Here is a 10685-nt window from a genome sequence, read left to right on the forward strand (position 1 = left end):
AGAAAAGAGGAAATCAAGAAATATACCCCTTCCCCTTTTTTATAGTTGTTTCAATTTTTTCAATATCTGGTTTTTTGGGAATAATTACATACAGCAAAATTCACCCTTGTTAATTGCACAGGTCTATGAGATTTGAGAAAGAAATGCAGCTGTGAAGCTGCCCCCACAATTAAGATCCAGACCATTTCCACCACCCCAAAGTGTTCCCTTCTATCCCAGTATGGTCCATCACTCCCACCACAGGCAGCTCTAGGCAAGCACTATCTGCCTCCATTGGAAGAGTCTTGTCCTATAGATGGACTCCTACAATATATAGACTCGAGTCTACCTTCCTTCACTTGTCACCACGATTCTGAGATCCATCCAGCCAGTGCGTGTTCCGAAGTTCACACGTTTTCATTACTGAGCAGCATCCCATTGAGTAAATGACCTATAGGTTCTTTACTCACAGGGTGATGGACAGTCGGGATACTCCAGTTTGGGTCTGTTGTGAATAAAGCTACTGTAGACAATATATAAGTCTTTGTGCAAACATGTTTTCATTTATCTTCGTACCTAAGAGTTGTATTGTCGGTTGGGTGCTAAGCATATGTTTGTAAGAAACTACCACACATGCCCCACGGTGACTGTCCCATTCTGCACCCCCACCAATATGGATGAGGGGGTTCCAGTTGCTCCACATCCTCACCAGCATTTAGTATCATCAGTGTATGTTTTTTAAATGTTTAATTCATTCTAACTGATGTGCACATTGTCCTAGTCTGTGCTGTGGCTTGGGCAATATTATTCTTTTTGATGTCTTTATTTCTTTCTGAAAACATCACTACAGAATTCCTACAATTTGTATTCCTAAGAAGAAATTTTTTTAGCTTTCTGTAACCCCTTTAAAAATATTACATTTGACCAGGAGTTACACTGACACTAAGATTTTTAAAATTTACTTCTTTCCCTTTCTAACAGCAAATTGCTAGTGTAGGCTTTAAACCAGTGAACTGAAAATAATAAGTAAGAAGAAGAATAACAGCACCAAGGGCACAGTTAATTCAAAAGCTGTAAAAAGAGCTGACTCTACTTAACTGAACTTAGAAATCTTACTGAGATTCTTTTGCAAATACATTTGAAATGACCTGAATTTTGAACATCTCTGTCAAGAGAAATTAATTTAACTTGCAAAATTGTCATAACTTGTGTTTTTAACAGGGGAAAAGGGAAGGTAAGTGCATAAGGTTATATGGTTGTGGAAGAAAAAGATGAGATGGAACAGTGGACGAGGCCAGGCAGTGGGGACCCCGGGGCTAGGAGGATGGAGGAGCATGGAACAGCCACCTGCCCAGGTATTAGAGAACTGCATAAAATGTTTGCATTCTGGAATTGGATGAACCAGATCTACCTGTGCACTTTTTCAACACATGCTGAATCTCACCAAGTTTTGGTTTCTTCATCCGTAAACTGGCAGTGAGAATAGCACCAAAGTCATAGCTATGAGAAGTCAGTAAGAAAACCTGTCAAATACTCAGCAGATGGGGACCAGGTGGGGAGATGGTGTTATTAATGATCAGTTGCAAGGTGTGGGCAACAGTGGGGACTCATGGGTGAACAGGTAAACCCTAGAGGAGAATCTGGGAGTTTCAATCTGTCTATACTCCACAAGTTCATTCATGGGAAAATAAAGCAAATTATGTACTAGAAAAGAACATATTTTAGCCCGTAAGAGAAACCCAATGTAAAAAATCAAAAGTAAACTTGGAATTGCACACAGCCTGCCTCCACTATGAGAAAAGTGAACAAGGACAGAAAAAAATCATCTTCCCTTTCTGAAAAGACCTCACTTAATTTTAGGATGAGTAAAGAAAAAAAAGTATTCATCTGCTCATTTAGAGACTAATTTATATAATGGCAAATGGGTCCACACCAACTCTCTAGAAAATTCAACAAAATCCATTTTGTTAATTTAGTTGGATAAGCAATTTTACTTACAATAATTTTATCTTACAGATATATAGGCACATCTACACAGCTAGGAAGGTGTATGTATAATCATTTCAGCCATAAGACTGTGAACTATATATTATCAATGAGAAATGGGTCAAGTTAAAATTACATACATTCAGTAAAGTTTGAGTCATGCTCCACAGCAACAGAAAAGAATGAAGAAGCTTTTTATGTCCTGATATATTAACATCTTCAATATATATTGTTGAGTGAAAATGGCATAGGAATAGACAAATAGATCAATGGACTAGAATTGAGAGCTTAGAAATAAACACTTACAAGTATGGTCCCTCGAATTGCAGCAGGGTAGCCAGGATAATTCAGTAAGGGAAGAATGGTCTTTTCAACAAGGAGTGCTATGACAACTACAAAAGAATGAAGCTGGTCCCTTACCTCACACCATATCCAAAGGTTAACTCAAAATGCGCAAAGATCTAACACTAGGAGCTAAAGCTATACAGCTCTCAGAAGGAAAGAGGGACATAAATCTGGATGGCCTTGTATAGCCAATGGTTTCTTAGGTGTGACACCAAAAGCACAAGCAACCAAAGAAAAAACAGGTAAATTAGACTTCTTCGAAATTAAAAATGCTGGTGCTCTAAAAGACAACACCAAGGAAGCTAAAATATAACCGTTAGACAACCGTTCTCCCAGGAGAATGGGGGAAAATGTTTGCCAATCGTGTATCTGATGAAGGCTTGTGTCCAGATTATATAAAGGACTCTTACAAGTTAACAGTGAAAAGACAGTTCATTAAAAAGTGGGGAAAAGATCTAAATAGATACTTCCCCAAAGAAAATACAGAAATAGCCAATTAGCTCAAAAAGTTGAACAGTGATTGTTCACATAAGCCAGCAATTCTACTTCTAGGTATATATCCAAAGAATTGAAAATTTATATCCACAAAAAAACTTGTACATAAATATGCATGCCAGCCTTCTTCAAAATACCACCCCCCCCCCAAAAAAAAAAAAAAAGGGTCAACCGACTAATGGATAAACAAAATGGAATATTATTTGGCCATAAAAGAACAAAGTCCTCATTTGTCCTACCACATGCATAGACCTTGAAAGCATTGTGCAGAGACCAGTCGCAAAAGACCATGTACACATGATTCCATTTACATAAAGTGTTTAGAGTAGGCAAATCCATGGAGACAGAAAGCAGACTGATGGCTGCCAGGGGCAGGGTGAGGGGCAGCGTTTCTTTCCGGTATGATGCAGAGACAGTGGTGATGGTTGCACAGTTCTGTGAATAAACCACTGAACTGCAGTCTTCAAGTGGATAAATTTTGTGACATGTCAGTTATATTTCTATGAAGCTGTTACTTTTTTAATGATTGCATAGGAAATAGTAGTTTAAAACTATTTTAAATATATTTTTAAATATGTTAAAATCTTAATAATGAAGAAATAGAATCAGATATGATGATACCAAGAATGTAAGTGAGCCAAATATCCATCCTTCATATCAGAGAGTTTATAGATACTGTCTTTTGCTACAAGTAAACACATAGATTTATAAATATGTTCTCTAAAGTAACAGAAGCACCTTCCCAAAGAACTGGAAACAGAAACAGTTCTACGCTATGGCCTCTGATCACTGCATGTTCAAGGGGAAGCTTTTTATCTTAAGCCTTTTTACACTATTTCACTTGTTAATGAATGAATACTCTATTTTAAGCAAATATTTTTAATTATAATAGATTAGAGGTATAATAACAGCTTGCAAAGTTTTCTAAGAAATATGTTAAGAAACCGAGTTGCAGAAGAGAACACATAATATGACTCCTTAGTCCTTAGGCAGCAAAAATTATTGCTCAAATATCATTGTGTGCGAGTGGGAGTCTCCAGAAGTAGGCAGAATGACTGACAGGGATTAGCTGGGAACGGCGTGCATGGGCCCGTGAGTCCTGCCAAGGCAGGAGACTCCCACCTCCACCTTTACACTTCCAGAATTTTCTCCACAGTGACTGTGCTCACTTTATGATACTTTACTATTTAAAAGGCAATGGAAACAACTCTCTCTTTAAGTGTTTTTAAAATTTACTCTGGTTTTCTATTGCCTTAATAATACTAATCTTCCAATTCGTTTGAAAATAATTTAAGGGCAGGTAATTAAATCTTTGGGAGGTCAGTTATATGTGAGGAGAGAAAGGAAGGCAGCAGGATTGATCTTTTAAGACAGAAAAAAACAGAACAACCTCCTTGCCTTTGACCCAAATTAAACTTGAGACTTTGGCAGCTTTCCTCATGGTCCCTCTCTCCTCCACAGAAAAATGTACGAAGAACTTTAATAAAACAAACACTGAAGAACAGGGAACATATCATCCAAGTACAGCAAAATACTTAGCCAGAGGATTAACGAGCTAGGTCCAACCGAACAGCCAGAAGCACAGGAAAATACAGTCCCAGAGGGAAGAAAACACAGACCAGGCAGAGAAGCTATAAAATGAAGTAGAAGGAAGAGTCAACTTTTGCCAGATTCCTATACAGATTTGAAAGGCTTGAAAGAAAGACTTTTTTTTTCTTATTTGATTTCTGATATGTGGAAGATGTAACATACCCAGTTAGGATTCAATTGTTTATTTATTTTTATTTTTTTATTTAAATTCAATTAGCCAACATTAGGGTTCAATTTTTTAAAAGTATGAATTTCTTTTAAAAAAATGAAAGAACTTAGAAATTTATAATGAATATAACTAATTTCTAGTGTCTAGCTCAACTAAATAGTTCAGACTGATTAACGGTGTCTTTTTGTCACCACTTGATGGCAACAAAGTTAATCCACAGGGGCAGTTCTGGACCAGGTAACACTGATGCTTACAGGGAGAACGTGGAGGGCACGGCTTTATGGATCAAGACACAGTGCAGCAGAAATTCACAAGAGCAGGAAAGGTATTTCAGACCTTCCAATATGATTGCATATACGGGCTTTTGTTTTCTAAAAAAATCAAGCAATATTCTTTGGCATTCTCGGGAAGGAAGGAAGAAAAGATTGCTGCATTCAGAAAAAAATTTTAATTTGTCTAGCTATGGTAATTGGATTTTTATTCACAAGCAGTATGTAGAGAATCACAATGGAATGCACTTAAATTAGGTTGAAATGATATTCTTGAAATGTGATTTGCAAAATTAGTTTGTAATACACAATATTCCCCTGGCCTAATGTTAAGTGGATTTTGGATGATATGTTTCAGAGCAATTTTCCATTCGAAGTTTTTAACTCTTATCCTCCCCTTATAGTCTGCATTTGGGCATGTTGTGCAGGACATTTCTCTCTTCTTAGTTTTAATATGGAGTCTTCAGCAAAGAATGGAACCCAGAAGGAGCAGCTCTGCCAAGCAAACAGTGATCGCCGACTGCGACCTGCTCTCTGGATGGTCCACCTTTGATGAAGGGTCCTTGACTCCAGGGATGCACCTTCTTTAAAAACCATTATAAAGAGCCTGGGTGGCTCAGTTGTTAAGCATCTGCCTTCAGCTCAGGTCATGATCCCAGGGTCCTGGGATCGAGCCCCACATCGGGCTCCCTGCTCCGTGGGAAGCCTGCTTCTCCCTCTCCCACTCCCCCTGCTTGTGTTCCCTCTCTCGCAGTGTCTCTCTCTATCAAATAAATAAATAAAATCTTTAAAAAAATTAAAAAATTTAAAAAAACATTATATTAGGGTTCCCAGAGAAGCAACCAATAGGGGTGTGTGTGTGTGTGAGTGTGTGTGAGTGTGTGAGTTGATAGAGACATTTATTGTAAGGTATGGCCCACACCATCTTTTACGAAGGCCGAGATCTGCTGTCTGCCATCTGCAGGCTGGATGCCCAGGAAGGCCAGTGGCCACATGAAGTCCTGAGAGCTGGAGGCTGGGGGCAAGAGAAGGTCCACGTCCCAGCTCAATGATCAGGCAGAGCAAATTCAGCCTTCCTCTGCCTTTTGATGTGTTCTGGTTGGGCAGATAGGATGTGACCCGCCACTTGCGGGGAGGGCCGTCAGCTTTACCCTGAGTGTTATCTCACATGCTAACCCCTTCCAGAAACACCCTCACAGACACACCCAGAAGTAACGTATGACCAGATGTCTGGGTCCCTGTGGCCAAGCCAAGTTGACATATAAAATTAATCATCCCAACCAGTTTCCACTCCTTAGATAGTGTGACAAAGTTCAAGTACGGAAAACGTACAACTTTGTTCAAAATCACCCAAAAGAGTATCTCTAGGTGTTATTTGAGGGTTGAGGCTGATGCAGTTTTTAAGTGTGATTTTTTTTTTTTTAAGATTTTACCTATTCATTTGAGAGAGAAAAAGCATGAGAGAGATCGAGAGTACAAGCAGGGGGAGGGGCAAGGGGAGAAGCAGACTCCCCACTGAGCAGGGAGCCCGATGCGGGACTCGATCCCAGGACTCTGGGATCATGACCTGGGCCAAAGGCAGACGCTTCACCGACTGAGCCACCGAGGCGCCCCTAAGTGTGATTATTAATGTATTGCACTGTAAGTCACACACTACTCTAAATGGAGACCAACTTCCAGTGGATCCACAGGCAGGGACGGATGGCAGCCTGAGCTCAGAGCATCACTCAGAGCGTCATTCAGAGCATCATTGGGTTCTGTGTGTACCGCCATCAGGAGTTATGCAGGCCGACCCCAAGGACCGCAGGGTGCAGCATTACAAAGAGATGAAATGGAGAGGCTGCTGGATGAGCTCTAATTACCCACTGTTTGTTTGTCTATGTAGCAATCTAGAAAAACAGAGCATACAGTAAATAATTATCAAGAGGCTTATATCTACATGTGCATGATGTATTAGGATGAATTCTCTGCTTACGTGTGTGCTTGATAACATCCTAGTATTGACCTTATAGGAAAACTGTCTATTAGTTAGCTTCTTCCCCCAAATACTTGGTGAGCGTCTACTCTGGGCAGGCCCATTGAACCTGACGCCGCATAGACCATCAGAGAGCACACTCCACAGAGGCAAGATTTTCTGGTTCACTGGAGGCTCATCAGAATCTAGACCAATGTCATGTAACACAATGTTGTGCAGTGGTAGAAATGCTCTGTCATTTCCCACCACCCACACGGACAGTGAAAACCTGAAATGTGCCTAGAGTGAGTGAGAACTGAATCTTTAGTTTTATTCTATTTTTTTAAATTTAAATAACCATCTATGGCCAGTAGCTTCCCTACTGGACAAGGCAGATGTGCCCTAACACAGCTGAAGCTCGGTATTTGTTGTTGGAACAGAAGAGGTGGTTCCCTGCCCTTCTGGACCTGCCTTTACAACATGGAGAGACCTAAGTGTTAGTCAAATGATGATAAAATAAATCTGCAATTTCAAGTTATAATCTGTCCTTTGAAAAGTGCACAGTGATAAGAAGGAATATGACCAAAGGCCTGGAGACCCAGGGCACTGTGTCTGAGGAGTGACCTTGAGTTAAAACCCAGAGCAGAGGGGGCCATGCAGAGGCACAGAGAGAAGGAAGGAGGGCGGGGGAGCTGCTGTAGCTGAGGGCAGGAGGGAGTGGGGCTGACCCCGGAGGAGAGTGACCAGGGAGCGGGACTGACGGAGGAGAGTGACCAGGTCGTGGTTGGGGTTTACCCTGTACCCCGGCAGCGACGAGAACCAGCTGGATGCTGGGCAGAGGAGGGGCCTATGAGTGGTGCATTCTATAACACTCATCCATCTACATTGTAGAAAATCAATTAGAAGGGGAAAAAGCGTGGGTCGGAGGACACGGGTGGAGTGGAGCACAGATGAGCCGCAGGGCCGCGGATTAGGGCGGTTCACGGAAGGGTCACTCGGGAGAGAAGTAGTCATGTTAGAACAGCATGGAAGGGGCCTGCCCTGCACCAGCCAAGGGGATCAAGAGCACCGCTTCCCTCAGGTCTCTGTGCAGCCTGGCTAGACGGTACTGTACGAGGAACACCCAGACTAGGCCAAGTGTCCGATGGAAAAGTCACTGCCTACTGCACAGACCAGGTGTATGAATTACGTCACTTCCGTCACTCGTGTTCATTCACCCATGTTCACCGAGTGGCTGCCCGATGACAAGCACTGCCTCCCCCCGCAGATAGAGCCATGAACAGGGACGACATGGTGCCCTCCCTGGTGTGCACGCATGTGTGATGCTGACGCAGTGCCCTCCCCGGTGCGCACGTGTGTGCGTGTGCAGACGTGGCGCCCTCCCCGGTGTGCATGTGCGTGCATGAGTTGTGTGAACTAGAAGTGACAGAAAATCTAGTTACACTTTCAGCTCTCATGGTCACATCTTCCTAACTGTTAGTTTACTTTTTTTAATCTTAATACAGGTCACAGGTCCTCTTTTGTCTTCAGAAGTATAAATTGCAGTCCCAATACAACAGTGCTTATATTTTCTTAAGGAGTAAAAAAGCACAGGAGTTTCAAAATGCACTTTACACATATCACTTCTTTCCAGCTGGTGTGGTTTATGTCTCGGCGTGGCCGGGCTCTCACACCTTCTCGGGGCAAGCTGTTCAGGGGTGAGAGACATCAGACAGCTGCGATGGCCAATGGAGTTCCATCCCCACCACATGCACCAACATCTCCCCCTCCCACAAGAATCAACGGGAAAATCACAGATAAGAACATCTGGTTAAAATTTGCTCAGTTGGTAGTTGTCACATTTAATGAAGCCAAGATGTAACAGATGTCACGGTGTGACCTAATATTCCTTCTGCGTGTGCCACTCCTGGTCGTCCGAGCTGGGCCGCAGAATGACAGGTGGGCCGTGTGCACCGCAGGTGCGCTCCCCACGCAGGTAGGCTCCCAGGCCCCTAGATACGGACAGGGTCTGACCAGGAACGGGATGTGGAACACTTCGTTAGACCCACCCCCTGGACTGCCGCGGGGCCTGGGTGGGTGGCAGCCCTGGGACAGAGGACTGCTCCGGCCAGCTCCGCAGCCACACTGCGGGTGCCTCTCCCCACCTGGGAGACCTCCCCCCTCACCCGCTTCTGAGGGGACGGTCAAGTTTGTCCGAACCCATTGGAGGGCCTGCAAGGCAGGACCCCTGTCTCAATCAGACAGGCTGGGGAAACTCTGGTTTTCACTCGGGAAGGAAGTCTGTGCAGCCTCCCACTCCAGCTCCCCTTTCTGCCCGCCATGCTCACCATGACCATCTTCTCTCTGATGAAGAAGGACTGTCACACCCTCCAAGGCAGGATGTTCCCGGAGGCCTCCCTGGAGGAGGAGGGGACAAGGCAGGTCCAGGGCCAGCTTTTAAGAAGCAGGAGCGAGGACATCTGAGCCTCAGAACAAAGCTCGGAGGCGGGCGCCTGCGTGCCCCCCGAGTCCCGGCTGGTGGCGCGGCCCTGCTCCACACCGGGGCGCGGCTCGTCTCGCCCGCGGACATGGGTGAAGAACACACCGCGGCCCCTGAACGTTTCTTCCAGACACAGTAAACTCTAACCTGCGATTCTGTGATTGGAACGAAGGGCATTCAGAAACAACATGTACAGGTTTAAGGGTTTCAATAAATGATTTCCATTTGGGAAAGGCACCTGATGAACAAGCAAACCGAAATTAAATTTAACGAGCTAAAAAGAGATTTGCACCGTGAAATCAGAAGATCAGGAACAGGGCCAGGTGGCCGGGCGCTCTGGGCTGTGGTCCCGACCCCCGCCTTTCTCCGCTTCCCCGCGCTCCTCTCTGACCTCATCCGCGCCGGTGGAGCGGACCCCTCCAGTCTTAGTTTGGCCGAATAAACACGTTTCTGCCTTTTCTTTCAGAAATTTGCCCAATATAACAAAAGGAAAATAAACCCAAACTCCACCTCTAAAAGAACTAGAGACTTCTGTTCTCGAAAATCACAAAACACAAAGACAGAAGATGGGAGCAGAAGCAGGCAGAGACTCAGGGGTGGGTTGGGAGGACAGAGAGGCCACAAGCAGGTGACCCAGAAAGCGTTGGAGTTTGGGGTGCAGTTGGTCAGAGGCCCCCCAACTCCCAACACACTCACTAACTGTTCCTCTCCCACTTTCCAAAGGGTAGAAAGCAGATCTCAGGAGAGTCAAACAGAGAAGAAATGCAGCTGTGAGTCACACACACAGTAGGTACGCATTAGGACCTCCATGTGCCATGTTTGGGGTCTTAGGAAACACCTAGTTGGGAAGAGTTAATGATTATTTTTTAGTGTCACACAGCTGGGAAGATCATTTAGACCAGTGGTTCTCAGCTGGGGCTGGGTCTATGCTCCCAGGGGACAGCCAGGGGGACTGTGGCCACGAGCATCCGGTGTGGAGAGGCCAACAGTGCTGCTAGTCATCCTTCCACGCACAGACAGCCCCCTGCCCGACAAAGAATCATGCAGCCCAAAATATCAAAAAAACACCACTGTTGAGATGCTCTGGTTTTCACCTATAAATTTTCGAGCCAATTCTCTGATACACGAGCTACAGAGCAAGAAATGGAAAAGGAACAAAAGGCAAAAGGAAGCATGACTCCCCTGTTCCCATGGACACTACATATTTTTGTCTTTTTCTGAATCATATTAAAGGCAGAAACTAACATGGCATGACTAATCACCACGAACTCTTACTTTTACGCATGAGTAATATCCAAAACCCCGAACAACCTAATAAGCAAAACACATGGTTTTCCCTGCCAACATAGACTTAGAGCTTAAGGATATCCAACTTGGCGGAACATGCAAAGAGGGAGTAAGGATGGGGAATCTGCACTA

The sequence above is a fragment of the Phoca vitulina genome, unplaced genomic scaffold (genome assembly GCF_004348235.1).
Source record: "Phoca vitulina isolate PV1807 unplaced genomic scaffold, GSC_HSeal_1.0 scaffold27, whole genome shotgun sequence".
Lineage (NCBI taxonomy): Eukaryota > Metazoa > Chordata > Mammalia > Carnivora > Phocidae > Phoca > Phoca vitulina.